This window comes from Salmo trutta, chromosome 35, assembly GCF_901001165.1.
Source record: "Salmo trutta chromosome 35, fSalTru1.1, whole genome shotgun sequence".
Lineage (NCBI taxonomy): Eukaryota > Metazoa > Chordata > Actinopteri > Salmoniformes > Salmonidae > Salmo > Salmo trutta.
The window spans coordinates 25,581,464-25,598,056 of record NC_042991.1 but is presented as its reverse complement, the minus strand read 5'-3'; the positions used below and the strand labels follow the sequence as shown (position 1 = coordinate 25,598,056).

At 41.5% G+C, this 16,593-nt stretch overlaps 1 long non-coding RNA gene across 1 annotated transcript in view; it reads right to left on the bottom strand.

The window, feature by feature from the left end:
• The window catches only part of LOC115174927 (uncharacterized), a 96,687-nt gene that overhangs the window by 36,117 nt on the left and 43,977 nt on the right, over window positions 1-16,593 (bottom strand). The window contains exon 3 of the long non-coding RNA XR_003871886.1: window positions 719-787. This is a non-coding gene — a long non-coding RNA (uncharacterized LOC115174927). The remainder of the gene's footprint in view (window positions 1-718; window positions 788-16,593) is intronic.

The following is a 16,593-nucleotide window of genomic DNA, read 5'->3' as shown; positions in this document are numbered from 1 at the left end:
ACCCAGGGGGGGCCCCAGGAACGAGTTTGGCAAACCCTGGTTTAGCAGAGACTCTTATCCAGAGAAACTTAAAGGAGCAATTAGGCTTAAGTGCCTTGGTCAACGGCACATTGACATAATTTTCACCTAGTCGGCTCAGCGATTCAAACCAGCAACCTTTCGGTTACTGGCCCAACACTCTAAACCGCTAGGCTACCTGCCACCCCAGATAAAAACACATCCTCTTCAAACAATCCAAATAGGGGATACGGTGTCTCCTTGAGGGAGGGAGATGATCGAAGACCAGGATTATTGCCCCAGATAGGGTAATCTTCCCCGGGACCGCTGCTGTAATAATAACATCATCATAACATCGTTACAGTGGTGCCCGGCAGAGATGGCTATTTCCCTCCAACACAAAGCAGAGATGGTGTATCTATCTTCCACCTTTTATTGTGTAGACAGTGGCTGTTCCACACAGATACTGGACCTGTTGACTGTCAGAGTGCAGGTTTGGGCATCCCTCCCTTCCTTCACAATGACAGGAGGACACGGAGAGATGACTTTGACACAGAGTGAGCTTGACAAATACATTTCTCCAGAGACCTGAGGGCCGAGTCCTACCCCACTGTCTTATTATTAGAGGGAGGTCGTTAAAAAGTTGGTGCTGCGGTGCAATCAGCCTGTAGAGACAGGCCAGTGACTCTGACACAAATAACAGTGTTTAAGACAGACTCACCCCGCAAGGCTGGAAGATAAGGTCGTTGACTTCCTAGCTGACCGGGGACATGAAGCTGCCTTCCAGGAGCTGAAAAAAACACAACAGGAGATTTCGTCAGCAACAGGACAGATACTGTAACACTGTACAGCAAGGAATCAAAATAAGCTGGAGTCTGGGGAATAGAATGACATCTATAGCCTCCTATAAGAACGCACAGAAACCCATAGCCTACGTCCCAAACTGCACCCTATTCCCTTTATAGTGCACTACTTTGACCAGAGCCCTATAGGCCATAGTAAGGCTCGAGGTTAAAAGTAGTGCACTATGTAGGGTAGTGTTGCACAGTATACCGAAACTTCGGTACTTTTTCGATACTAGTACAATAATTTTTGTTACTTCAGGTACTTCTGTCAAATGTGTCTCACGCCATACAGGTTGAGAGGATCGAAACTGTCTAGTAATTTGTCTGAATATTTTTAAGGAGGCAGTAGTAAGCTAGTCAGGCTACATGCGCATGCAGCTGACAGCGCAAGACACTTTTGAGGAGCAAGCGCAGAGGAGAGAGAATGCCAACAGCATAGCTTATAACGAAAATATCTCTACACCCACAGCTTGACAAAACTGGCTCCAGAAGCGAACTATGGGAATACTTTGCTAGCAGAGAAGATGAGGGCCAGCTCACTGAAACAACTATGCAAAAGGTGTTACAATACAGTGCAGTGCATGGGAGGTTTAGTAGAAAAACGACAAAAAAAACTATTTTACACATGACATCAGGGCTGCCAACTTTTGAAGAATGCATGGAGTGAGATTTGCTATGTGAATTTCATTACCCCCTGGCACAACCCTTAGATGGGGCACTGGGGTCCTCCCACAAGAAAATGTGACTTTTAAAGCTAATTTCCTGCAATTATACGTATTTTGAAATGGCTTAGGCCTAGATCCAGGGTAAAAAAAACAGGTCATGTGTATTCAGGATGCTTTGAAAATTAATTGAACTCAAAATTTGACAACTTTATTACCTTGAGAGTTTTGGGGGATGAAATTGAAAGTATGCTAATATTTTGGTAAACATATTTTTTTAGGTGGTTTGACGCTTTATTCAGATCATAATAACATGAGATATGGAGGCAGGCAAATGGTAGAAACAGTGGGAAGGTTGGAAGCAGGGACTGATCCCTGTTTTCAGGTGGAAACTTGTATATGTGACACGTGTCAGGAGTGTTACCACTACGCCAAGGCTCTGCACAGGTAATGTTAATATTAATGGTTGAATGGCAGTAGGTAACCAAATCATAGACTGCAGTCTCCTTGTCAATAGACTGCTTTCAAGGTAAGGACAAACATTTTGTAATTTGGGTGAATTGTCTCTTAGGGCTAGAAGAAAATCCTGATCTGTTTCCCAAGTGCTGGGTGTTTGAAAATATTCATTTCTCTAAATCACCCAACCTTCAAAACAAATAGAATGAATATCAATATTCAGGTGGTTTATGCCTACTAGTCGAAGATCCTTGACATCATCTTACTCTACATAGACAAAATGTGTGTTCATGAGATGTGAGTCCCCCTACCATCTCTGCCTAGCATGTGCACGATACTAAAATGTCCAAAACTATATTTGATTCCTGGAGCATTTAATATCCCATGCTTATTTGTATGACTTATTCAACACTTGTAACGCCCTGGCCATAGAGAGGGTTTTTTTGTTCTTTATTTTGGTTAGGCCAGGGTGTTACATTGAGTGGGCGTTCTATGTTCATTTTTCTATGTTGGCTGGTTTCTTTGGTTTGGCCGTGTGTGGCTCCCAATCAGGCACAGCTGTAGTTCATTGTTGCTGATTGGGACTCACACATAAGTAGCCTGTTTTTCCTTTGGGTTTTTGTGGGTGATTGTTTCTGTTTAGAGTTTTTCCTGACAGGACTGTTTGGCTGTCGTTTTTGTTTATTTTTGTAAAGTGTTCTCTTTTCATTAAATACCAAAGATGAATACACATCCTCCGCTGCACCTTGGTCTCCTACTTTCACCGACGACAGCCCTTACAACACTGTCCATGAATGGCAGCAGAAATACAAAGCCTCATATAATTAATTTTCAAAGTAGGTATATCAGATTTCAAATATGTGATTGCACTGGGAAAATGAGAATTGTTCCACTGATCAGACTAAATAAAGAAAATAGATAAAATATCCTGAAGACAAGATTACATAATTCTGCCCCTACATTCTAGCCAAATTATTAGTCTATTTATTATCCCCCCTCTAGAATCAAATTCACACTTGTGGGTTTGGTATTTTTCGGCATTTTATTAGGATCCCCATCAGCTGTTGCAAATCAGCAGCAACTCTTCCTGGGGTCCACACAAAACATAATTACATAATACAGAACATCAATAGACAAGAACAGCTCAAGGACAGAACTATATACATTTTTAAAAAGGTACACGTAGCCTACATATCAATGCATACACACAAACTATCTAGGTCAAATAGGGGAGCGGCGTTGTGCCGTGAGGTGTTGTTTTATCTGTTTTTTGAAATCAGGTTTGCTGTTTATTTGAGCAATATGAGCTGGAAGGAAGTTCCATGCAATAAGGGCTCTATATAATACTGTATGCTTTGGGGATTTGGGGACTGTGAAAAGACCCCTGGTGGCATGTCTGGTGGGATAAGTGTGTGTGTCAGAGCTGTGTGTAAGTTGACTATGCAAACAATTTGGGATTTTCAACACATTGTTTCTTATAAAACGAAGAAATGATGCAGTCAGACTCTCCTCAACTCTTAGCCAAGAGAGACTGGCATGCATAATATTTATATCAGTCCTCTGATTACAATGAAGAGCAAACCGTGCCACTGTTCTGGGCCAGCTGCAGCTTAACTAGGTCTTTCCTTGCAGCACTGGACCACACGACTGGACAATAATCAAGATTAGACAAAACTAGAGCCTGCAGAACTTGCTTTTTGGAGTGTGGTGTCAAAAAAGCAGAGCATAAGGAATGGTTTGTACCAAATAGAATGCTCTTAGTTTTAGAGATGTTCAGGACCAGTTTATTACTGGCCACACATTCCAAAACAGACTGCAACTCTTTGTTAAGGGTTTCAGTGACTTCATTAGCTGTGGTTGCTGATGCGTATATGGTTAAATCATCAGCATACATGGACACACATGCTTTGCTTAATGCCAGTGGCAGGTCATTGATAAAAATAGAAAATAGTAGAGGGCCTAGAGAGCTGCCCTGCAGTACAGCACACTTTCCATGTTTGACATTAGAGAAGCTTCCATTAAAGAAAACCCTTGGCGTTATATTAGATAGATAGCTCTGAATCCACGATATGGCAGAGGTTGAAAAGCCTTAACACATTCGTTTTTTCAATAGGTTATGATAAATAATATCAAAGGCTGCACTGAAATCTAACAGTACAGCTCCCACAATCTTCTTATTATCAATTTCTTTCAAACAATCATCTGTCATTTGTGTCAGTGCAGTACAAGTTGAGTGCCCTTCTCTATAAGCAGGCTGAAAGTCTTCATTTGTTTACAGAGAAATAGCATTGTATTTGGTCAAACACATTTTTTCCCAACAGTTTGCTAAGAGCTGGCAGCAAGCTGTTAGAACTAGTAAAGGCCGCTTTACCACTCTTGGGTAGCGGAATTACCTTGGCTTCCCTCCATGTCTGAGGACAAAGACATTCCTCTAGGCTCAGATTAAAAATATGACAGATAGGAGTGGCTATAGAGTCAGCTACCATCCTCAGTAGCTTTTCATATAAGTTGTCAATGCCAGGAAGTTTGTCATTATTGATCAACAAACAAAAAAATCAAACTCTCCCACACAAACTTTATAAAATTCAAACTTGCAACGCTTTTCTTTCATTATTAGTTTTTTTATGCATGAACTGTCACTGTTTGTTGGCATTTTCTGTCTAAGTTTGCCCACTTTTCCAATGAAATAATCATTAAAATAATTTGCAACATTAAAGGGTTTTGTGATGAATAAGCCATCTGATTCGATGAAAGATGCAGTTGAATTTGTCTTTCTGCCCATAATTTCATTTAAAGTAAGCCAGTCAGATGTGCAGCCAGACTTATTAGCCACTCCTTTGCCCCATCTCTTTCAACCATACAGTTTTTCAATTCCTCATCAAATCATGGAGTCTTTAACAGTTCCAAACAGTCAGTTTCTTAACCTGTCTGGGCTAGGGGGCAGTATTTTCACGGCTGGATAAAAAACGTACCCGATTTAAACTGGTTACTACTCTTGCCCAGAAACGAGAATATGCATATTATTAGATTTGGATAGAAAACACTCTAAAGTTTCTAAAACTGTTTGAATGGTGTCTGTGAGTATAACAGAACTCATATGGCAGGCAAAAACCTGACAAAATTACAAGCAGGAAGTGGCCTGTCTGACAATTTGTAGTCCTTCTGTTGCATCTCCATTGAAATTACAGTATCTGTGCTGTTACGTGACACTTTCTAAGGCTTCCATTGGCTCTCTAAAGCCTCCAGAAACCGGATTGACGCATCTCCTGTCTCCGGGCAGATAACAGGAGCAGAGTTTGTCAGTGGACTGCCTGGAGACAGTGAGACTGGAGATGCGCATTCACGAGACCTCGCCATTTTTTTCTTTCCCTCTTTGAATGAATACAACATTGTCCGGTTGGAATATTATCGCTATTTTACGAGAAAAATAGCATAAACATTTATTTTAAACAGCGTTTGACATGCTTCTAAGTACGGTAAAGGAAAATGTTGAATTTTTTTGTCACGAAATGCGCTCGCGCGTTACACTTTGGGTAGTGACCTGAACGCATGAACAAAACGGAGGTATTTGGATATAACTATGGATTATTTGGAACCAAAGCAACATTTGTTGTTGAAGTAGAAGTCCTGGGAGTGCATTCTGACGAAGAACAGCAAAGGTAATCCAATTTTTCTAATAGTAATTCTGAGTTTAGGTTGCCCCAAACTTGGTGGGTGTCAAATTATCTAGCCGTGATGGCTGAGCTATGTACTCAGAATATTGCAAAATGTGCTTTCGCCGAAAAGCTATTTTAAAATCTGACATAGCGATTGCATAAAGGAGTTCTGTATCTATAATTCTTAAAATAATTGTTATGTATTTTGTCAACGTTTACGATGAGTAATTTAGTAAATTCACCGGAAGTTTTCGGTGGGTATGCTAGTTCTGAACATTACATGTTAATGTAAAAAGCATTTTTTTGATATAAATATGTACTTGATTGAACAAAACATGCATGTATTGTATAACATAATGTCCTAGGAGTGTCATCTGATGAAGATCAAAGGTTAGTGCTGCATTTAGCTGTGGTTTGAGTTTTTGTGACATATATGCTTGCTTTGAAAATGGCTGTGTGATTATTTTTGGCTGGGTACTCTCCTGACATAATCTAATGTTTTGCTTTTGCTGTAAAGCCTTTTTGAAATCGGACAATGTGGTTGGATTAACGAGAGTCTTATCTTTCAAATGGTGTAAAATAGTCATATGTTTGAGAAATTGAAGTTAGCATTTTTGAGGTATTTGTATTTTACGCCACGCGATTCCATTGGCTGTTGAATAGAGTGGGACGCTAACGTCCCACCTTGCCCAGTTAACAGGTGCATGTTTATCAATAATTGGAAGAAGCAACTTCATAAATTCATCAAGGAGAATTTATTTTTTTGCATTTTGTTAATGCAACATCTGGATGCTCCTCATTAATCACACCAGACCAACACATATTTGTAACATCATCCACAGAAAAATATTTTGTATGATCTCTTATACACTGTTTTTGGCCCAGCTGTTGAAACTTTGGCTTTCCCACTTCAGGGATACCTTCTTGAGCACAAACTTATTTTTGAACTACAATCCGGCTTCAGAACAGCTCATTCCACTGATACTTGCCATATCCACCTTTTTGACCACATTAAGCAGGAAAGTGAGAAGGGGAACTATACAGGTATGGTCATTGTAGACTTGTGTAACCCTCTCACCAGGCTCGAATATGACTCTCACAATATTAACTTATGCAGAGTATCTCAGCAGCATAGGATGTTAGGTGAGAAGGACATCTCCAATAAGAATTCCTATTGTAAACTATCTAGGGTTATGACAATAGGGTATTAACTTCAGAATAAATGATTATAGGTTTTTGTTATTGAATCAGGATAGACCATCCCATGCATTAAATTAAATTGAGACAATCAATGACTCCACCAACTCAATATACATAACGTTCCATATGTGTATTAGAACATTGTCAAACACAAATACATTTTCAGACACAACAAAAGAAATAGAAAATAATAAACCCCAATGAGTCCAAATTATTTCAAGTTCGCTTAAATAAACCGTTGGCGCGCGTTGGAGCTCAAAAAATGATGACACCCAAAAATATCTTGAAGCACCTCACGTGGTGGTTACTCACTGCTTGGTAGATATTCCCTCAGCGAAGTATGGCAATTCCATGTAGGTTTCCTCACAAAGTCCAAGGCAAGCACAGCTACCCATGCAGACCGTACTCCTTAGCCGTAACCGATATCCCATGGGAACACGAACTCGTTAAGCTTCCCAAGCAATTATCTCCCAGTGTCACACGATGCTAGGCTAACCTCAATGCTGACAAATACCTCCACGACGAGACGGTAGCTTCAGTCTTTACTGAGTTTTAACAAAATTATAACAACTCTTTTATAAAATAAAACATGTATTTCCCTTCATATCCTAGTAGGTATGGGTTTTGTTCTAGTTCTGTCGTCTTCTTTTATCATTAATTTACCAACCGTCCTAAGGTAAAAACGTCCATCCTTCTCATCAACGTCTTTTTTTCCTCTTTTTTTTCTACCCAGGCCTCTCGTTAACCAGGTCAAATCCCATTGGCCACAACTTAACGAGCAACCTTATTGGTCAAAACTTACAATTCAAAGTAAAACAAACTATTCACTTATACATTAAATAAATATTTCTTCAAAAGCATAATGCATTAACAACATTACAGGTTAGGAGTAATTCAATTATCTTTTAAATATATAACCAATTAATTATAACAAATAAACTCAATACCTGGTTCAAACAAGGGTATTACACTCTCCCCCCACCAAAATTAGGCATGTCCTCATGACTTGTAAACACACAGTTGAAAAGTAATAAGTAACCGTGTCAACTCTTAACTGTCTACAACCTACAACTAAGACAAATCTTGTTAGATAATTGAAAAGGAGATACATTTGTATTTCCCTTATCCAATCCACTTGTATAGTGTGGAACAATATCTGACAACTGGGGCTAGACTTGAAACTCCAGGTTTATCATAGGTAAGTAGTACAGGAGCTTTCTTTATTCTCTGAGATCTTCGTATCCCTGGTCCTATTTCCTCTGAAATTTCTACTTCTCCTTGAACTTCTTGTTCCTCTTCTTGAATCTCCTCCATTGAATTAGATGTCTCAATATCATCTGCTTCAACTCCAGTTGCGACCTTAGCTTCTTGACTGGACTCTATTGCTTCTCCAACTTGTTCTGTTCTTTCAGATTCCCCTGTCATTTGATTCCAGACTATGTCTAGGTCCAAGCTAAACGGTTCCGACATCTCTTCCACTTCTCGGCTCATACAATTTGTATTAGGCACGTCATACCATACTCCGATGTCCTCATCTTCTGAGTCAAAATCCTTCTCATCTTTTGGATTCTTAACCTCTTCAACTTTCTCATTATTCTGAGGAGTACATTTCCCAGGCAACTTTTCATTTCCCTTTCTCGTCCTCCTTCTTTGCAGGGTCCTTCTACTAGGAGTTAGTTCTATGTTAACCACAGGTTCTAGGCGCACTTTCTGCCCCAGTGGTAGCAGGTGATTCCGATGAAGAATCTTATTGGGTCCATCTCCACTTTCAGGCTTCAAACGAAACACAGGTACGTTTGACATCTGACTCTCCACCACATATGGCGTAGAAACCCAGCGATCTGCCAGCTTATGTTTTCCATGCAGTCCTAGATTCCGTATAAGAACTCTGTCTCCAGGCATAAGTTGCGTGTAGCGAATCTTCTTATCATATCGCTGTTTGTTTTCATGGTTTTGCTTTCCAGCAGTGCTCTCAGCAACTTTGTAAGCAGCTTGTAACTGTTTCTTCATATCAGATACATACTTGAGGTATGTTCTCTCTGATGAGCTATCACTCGAGACTCCAAAACAGATATCAACGGGCAATCTAGCTTCACGTCCAAACATCAGAAAATAGGGCGAGTAGCCAGTCGCTTCATTCCGAGTACAGTTATACGAGTGCACTAGATGACCAATATACTGACTCCATTTTTTCTTTTGAGTAGGATCAAGAGTTCCAAGCATGTTCAACAAGGTTCGGTTGAATCTCTCGGGTTGTGGATCTCCTTGAGGGTGATATGGTGTTGTCCTTGACTTCTCCACTCCAAGCATATTCAGTAGCTCACGGATGAGTCGACTTTCAAAATCTCTACCTTGATCGCTATGCATCCTCTTCGGAAGACCATAATGGATGAAGAACCTTTCCCACAATACTTTGGCGACAGTGGATGCTTTCTGATCCTTCGTAGGAAAAGCTTGAGCGTATCTCGTGTAATGATCCGTAATGACCAGGACATTCTCTATGTTACTTGAGTCAGGCTCAATGGACAGGAAATCCATACACACAAGGTCCATAGGTCCCTCACTTTGCATATGACCAAGTGGAGCAACAATCTTTGGAAGTGTTTTCCTCTGTACACAGCGAGCACAGGATTTACAGTAGTCCTCTACTTCCATCTTCATGCGTGGCCAGTAGAACCGGTCTCTGACAAGTCCATAAGTCTTGTCAAATCCTAAATGACCTGAGTCATCATGCAGCGACTTGAGAACAATAGTTCTGAACTTCTCTGGAAGTAGTAACTGAGCACGACGAGTTTCGTTTGGCGGATGCGTGATCCTGTACATAACTCCATCTTCCATCTTTAGCTTCTCCCACTCTCTCAGGAGCAAAGAGATTAATGGATGTTTGGTCTTTGTCACCCTGGTAACATCATGTTTATTAAGAGCAACCCACATCTCTCCCAAACAAGGGTCTTCTTGTTGCGATGCAGAAAGTTCCACAGTGCTCAATCTGGGCATTTGAGACTTCAACATGCTCAGGTTACAGTATGCTTGAGGCAAAGCATGCATAGAGGCTCCCAACTGATCAATCACTCTACTAGATAATCCAGGAGTTACTCTAACAACATTAGACATCTGGCACATGGCTCGGACACCAGATGCAGGAATGTCTCTCCAATCTTGTTCCACTGCAGATTGCTGATGAGAGCGGCGAGATAAAGCATCGGCATCTATGTTCTGCCTGCCGGGCCTGTACTTGAGACTAAAGTCATAGGTAGACAACGCAGCTAGCCAACGATGACCAGTGGCATCCAATTTTGCGGACGTGAGGACATATGTCAATGGGTTGTTGTCTGTTCTAACCTCAAACTTGGCCCCATACAGGTAATCGTGTAGTTTGTCAACCACGGCCCACTTCAACGCAAGAAACTCTAACTTGTGAGCTGGGTAGTTCCGTTCAGAAGCGGTTAGGCTTCGACTCACAAATGCCACGGGACGCGGACCCTCACCTTGATCTTGGTACAGTACTCCTCCTAACCCTTCGCGGCTAGCATCTACATGGAGAACGTATGGTAACTGAGGATCAGCAAAACCCAACACAGGAGCTTTTGTGAGGCTTTCCTTCAGTGTCTCGAATGCTAATTCACACTTCGCATCCCACCTTGATCCAAATGGTTCTGAGGGGTTAAGGTAGGCTTTCTCCTCCTTAGACTTTCTTCCTTTCTTGGCAGAGGGAAGATATCCACATAAGAGCTGATTCAGGGGGTAACTGACTTTAGAATAGTCTTTCACAAATCTTCTGTAATATCCACAGAATCCTAGGAAAGAACGCAGAGCAGTCACAGTTTCAGGCTTTGGCCACGTGGTGACAGCTTCAATCTTTGAGGGGTCTGTAGCCACTCCATTCTGGGATATGATATGTCCAACATAGTTGACAGATGTGCGGCAAAACTGACACTTGTCAAGGGACAGTTTTAGACCTTCACTTTTCAAGCGGTCTAACACCTTCAGTAACCTCTGCTCGTGTTCCTCTAGCGTCCTTCCAAACACGATTAAGTCATCGAGGTACACAAGAACTTCGAGTAGGTTCATGTCTCCAACTGTCTTTTCCATGACACGTTGAAATGTTGCAGGTGCTCCGGACACACCCTGTGGCATCCTCTCAAATTGGTAAAATCCAACTGGACAGATAAATGCAGTCTTCTCTTTATCTGTATCGCCCATCGGAATCTGATAGTATCCACTTCTGAGATCTAACACACTGAACCATTTGCTTCCACTCAAACATGTCAGAGCGTCCTCCACACGTGGGACTGTGTACTGATCTGGAACAGTGCGCTTGTTGAGAGTCCTATAATCAACACACATACGTATGGTGCCATTTTTTTTCCTCACCACCACAATAGGAGACGCATAGGGGCTTCTCGACTCAGATATGATCCCAGAACTTTTCAAGTTATTAAGGTGCTTCCTCACATCTTCAACGTCAGCTGGGGCCAAGCGGCGAGATCTCTCCCTAAACGGTTTGTCTTCAGTAACTCTGATGGTGTGGTGAGTACTCTTTGAACAACCCACATCAAACTCATGTGTTGAGAACACTTCTTTCCGTTCCATCATCTTTTCACATAACCTCTTCTTCCATCCTTCAGGCACTGAAGAATCTCCAAAGTTGAATGAAGAAGACGTCAGTCTCTCAGATGAATCCTGCTTACTTTTCAATGGGACACCCGGAGCAACATCTACAGGAAACAGATGAGCAATAGGCGTACCTCGTTTAAGGGTGATCTCCTTTGTCGAGACATTCCTGACAGTAAGAGTGATTCTTCTAGATGACACAACTGCAACCGTCTGGATTTCAGGCCTCACTAGAAGTTCGTCGGGGAACCGGGGTTCTTCAGGCCTCTCTACCAGAATGGCTTGAGTAGAAGGTATCCCAGGAAACTTTGGAATTCCAGTAACTCTCATCTGCCCACCAGGTGGCAGGGTGACAGGTTTTGTCTGTGCGAACCAGACCGTTCCTCTTTTCTCTTCATCATCAGTTGAGCTTTCTATCAGCCTCTCATATGCCTCTTTGATAGCAGGATGAACTTGTAGTGTGCTAAGGAAACCTTCACCTTCCTTTTCTTTGCAAGCAGTCATAAGTCTCCTCACTACAGATGTATTGGTGCCGACCAGAATAGAAACGTCACCTTTCATGGCCGGATCTGGACATACCAACACAAGTGCTTCCATGGTCTCTGCTACACCCACAACCGATCCTGAGAACTCCAGCTTGAGTGACAAATAGCCATCATATGGATACTGATCAGAGCTAAGGCCCCATATCTCTAAGTTTCCTATAGGAATCAATGGCAAATGCGTCAAGTACTTGTCATAAAAGGATCTGTACAGTAGAGTAATCTGAGAACCACTATCTAGTAAAGCTTTAGCATAGATACCTTCAATCTGTACAGGAACGACAGAACTTGGACCAACTAAACCTGTAGGTAGCATGTCTTTCATGTCTTCATACTTGTGGCACTTGGTGGAACGTATCTTCACCGGGACGTCAGGCCGCTCCTTTACTGGGTCCCTCTGTAGTTTCCCATAGACCGCTTTTGTTTGATTAGGCGTGTGTTGACTTTCCTCAAGTTCTCCTCACCTTCACAGTTTCTCTTGAAATGGCCATCTTCTCCACATCTATAACAGAACACTCCTGGGTTGCTGTCGGCTTGTGTCTGTTCTTGGGATGGATTAATTCTCTTCTTTTTGCTTTTAAATGCCACATCTGACCTTTGTATGTCAGATGGAGCTGCTGTGACGTTAGCAGACATGAGACGTGTCATTTCAGTTTTTAAACCATTCAGCTCTTTCCTCAGCACTTCTATCTCAGAATTAGCTTCTTTGCAAACTGTGGCAACAGGAGCAACAGCTGATGACTTCACAACACTCTTTGTTGTGTTCCTGTCTTGAATCATGTCCTCCTCCTTTTCCGCAGCAACCAATGATCCGGGTCAACAGCATCAATGTAACAGTGTAGGTTCCGTCCCTCTCTTCGCCCCAACCCGGGCTCGAACCAGGGACCCTTGCACACATCAACAACTGACACCCACCGAAGCATCGTTACCCATCGCGCCACAAGAGCCACGGCAAGCACAGCTACCCATGCAGACCGTACTCCTTAGCCGTAACCGATATCCCATGGGAACACGAACTCGTTAAGCTTCCCAAGCAATTATCTCCCAGTGTCACACGATGCTAGGCTAACCTCAATGCTGACAAATACCTCCACGACGAGACGGTAGCTTCAGTCTTTACTGAGTTTTAACAAAATTATAACAACTCTTTTATAAAATAAAACATGTATTTCCCTTCATATCCTAGTAGGTATGGGTTTTGTTCTAGTTCTGTCGTCTTCTTTTATCATTAATTTACCAACCGTCCTAAGGTAAAAACGTCCATCCTTCTCATCAACGTCTTTTTTTCCTCTTTTTTTTCTACCCAGGCCTCTCGTTAACCAGGTCAAATCCCATTGGCCACAACTTAACGAGCAACCTTATTGGTCAAAACTTACAATTCAAAGTAAAACAAACTATTCACTTATACATTAAATAAATATTTCTTCAAAAGCATAATGCATTAACAACATTACAGGTTAGGAGTAATTCAATTATCTTTTAAATATATAACCAATTAATTATAACAAATAAACTCAATACCTGGTTCAAACAAGGGTATTACACTTGCAGAAAGCTTTTGAAACTGTAGACCATGATATTCTCCTAATGAAACTGACATGCATGGATCTAAATTATGTAGAAGTGAATTGGTTTAGGTCTTATCTGACCAACATAACGCAAGTATGTAATGTTGGTGATGTTCTGTCAGAGGCCAAATAAATATCCTGTGGAGTACCGCAGGGATCAATTTTAGGGCCTCTCTTATTTCTTATATATGTTAAAGATATTCCAGATACAGTAAAGTACAAACTCTTGCATTAAGCCGATGATTCAGCCATACTGGTATCAGGGAAGGATACAGTTTACATAGAGGAGACCCTGAATAAGGAATTGCATTTTGTTAGAGATTGGTTGTCTGACAACAAATTGTCACTACATTTGGGAAAAACTGAATCGATTTTGGTTGGAACAAAACGTAGATTGCTTAGGGCTGACAATATAAGTAAACTGTGTAGGCAAGGAAATTGATTCTAAAACAAGTATCTTATCTTGGTGTGACCATAGATCAATCCCTTTCTGGAGGCCTGATTGCTGCAAAAATTCTTACTAAAATGGAAAACAAATGTACATTTTTATATCGTAACACTAGATAATTTACCATTAAAAGTTAAGAAACTGCTTGTCTCAAGCTTGATTCAGTGTCATTTTGATTATGCCTGATCTGCTTGGTATAGTGGGCTATCAAAAAAGCTGAAAAAGATAATTTAGGTCATGCAAAATAATGTTATCAGGTATATGCTGAATGTCACCCCTAGGACCCACATAGGGGTACAGGAGTTCTGGGAGGTGGGCTTGTTGCCTTTGGAGTCCAGAGTGGACCAACTGTTGCCCAAAGTAAAAAAAAAAAAATCCTGGATATAGCCACTATATTGTGATCACTGCATCCAATGGGTACGGATATAGAATTGGCTTCCTATTTCACAACAAAGCATCCTTCACTCATGCTGCCAAACATACCCTCGTAAAACTGACCATCCTACCAATCCTCGACTTCGGCGATGTCATTTACAAAATAGCCTCCAATACCCTACTCAACAAGCTGGATGCAGTCTATCACAGTGCCATCCGTTTTGTCACCAAAGCCCCATATACTACCCACCACTGCGACCTGTACGCTCTCGTTGGCTGGCCTTCGCTTCATAATCGTCGCCAAACACATTGGCTGCAGGTCATCTACAAGACCCTGCTAGGTAAAGTCCCCCCTTATCTCCGCTCACTGGTCACCATAGCAGCACCCACCTGTAGCATGCGCTCCAGCAGGTATATCTCTCTGGTCACCCCTAAAGCCAACTCCTCCTTTGGCCGTCTCTCCTTCCAGTTCTCTGCTGCCAATGACTGGAACGAACTACAAAAATCTCTGAAACTGGAAACACTTATCTCACCAGCTATCAGAGCAGCTCCCAGATCACTGCACCTGTACATAGCCCATCTATAATTTAGCCCAAACTACTACCTCTTCCCCTACCGTATTTATTTATTTTATTTATTTTGCTCCTTTGCACCATATTATTTATATTTTAACTTTGAACTTTCTTCAAACTACAAATCTACCATTCCAGTGTTTTACTTGCTATACTTTATTTACTTTGCCACCATGGCCTTTTTTGCCTTTACCTCCCTTATCTCACATCATTTGCTCACATTGTATATAGTCTTATTTTTTTCTACTGCATCATTGATTGTATGTTGTTTTACTCCATGTGTAACTCTGTGTTTTTGTATGTTGTCGAACTGCTTTGCTTTATCTTGGCCAGGTCGCAATTGTAAATGAGAACTTGTTCTCAACTTGCCTACCTGGTTAAATAAAGGTGAAATAAAATAAATAAATAAATACAGCTTTAGAACAAAGTTCTACAGTATTAGTAAAAATGTGATCGATACATGTGGATGATCTTGTTCCTGTAGTGTTTTTAAACACCCCGGTAGGTTGATTAATAACCTGAACCAGACTACAGGCACTGGTTAAAGTAAGAAGCTTCCTCTTGAGCAGACAGCTTGATGAAAACCAGCCAATATTCAGGTCCCCAAGAAAGTAGACAACTCTGGTTACATCACATACACTTGAAAAGAAAAGGAGAGCCGCACACTCAAAGAGCTCAGATGCAATACTTTAATAACCGAATATCCAACGTTTCGACAGACAAGCTGTCTTCATCAGGATATAATGAGCCAGCACCTCGCCTAAACAGGTGTGCGTTTCTTTCGCCTCCAGATACATCACATACACTATCAAACACTTCACACATATTATTTAGATACTGATTGTTGGCACTTGATGGCCTATAGAAACACCCCAAAAGAAAATGATTTAGATGTGCCAGGTGAACCTGCAACCACAACACTTCAATAACACTTGACATAAGATCTTCTCTGAGCATTACAGGGATATGGCTCTGAATATATACAGGAACACCTCCCCCATAAGCATTTCGGTCTCTTCTATAGATGTTGTATTGTTGTATTGCTACTGCTGTATCATCAAATGAATTATCTAAGTGAGTCTCAAACATGGCTAATTCATGAATGTTATCTGATGTTAGCAAGTTATTGATTTCATGAACCTTATTTCTAAGGCTACATATATTAATATGGGCTATTTTCAGCCCTTTCCTGGGTAGCTTATCAGAGATAGACATAATACTGAAAAGAGCAAACAAAGCAAGAGAAAAAAAATACACATTCAGCAGTCCGTTAATCAATTGGTGTGTGTGTGTGTGTGCTCTCCGGAGTTGAAGCTACGAACCCATAAGCCTGGCTCTCTCATCCCTTCCAGGCTTCTGGGAGGGAGGGTGGACAATGAGCCTGTCATAGGGAGGGTGGATAACGAGCCTGTCATTGGGAATGTAAGCAATGTCTCTACGCGTTCTGGCAGCTTTCATGGCTGGTATCAGTGCTTTGCTCTTCTGGCGCACAGCTTCAGGATAGTCCTTGTTGAGGAAGATATACGTTCCTCTCATGTTCTTGGCTCTTTCTAGAACGGCTACCTTGTCCTTGAACCTCAGAAACTTGACCACTATCAGCCTGGGCCTATCACCTGGGCCGGTGGTGGGTTTTCCAGTCCTGTGGGCGCACGCCACCT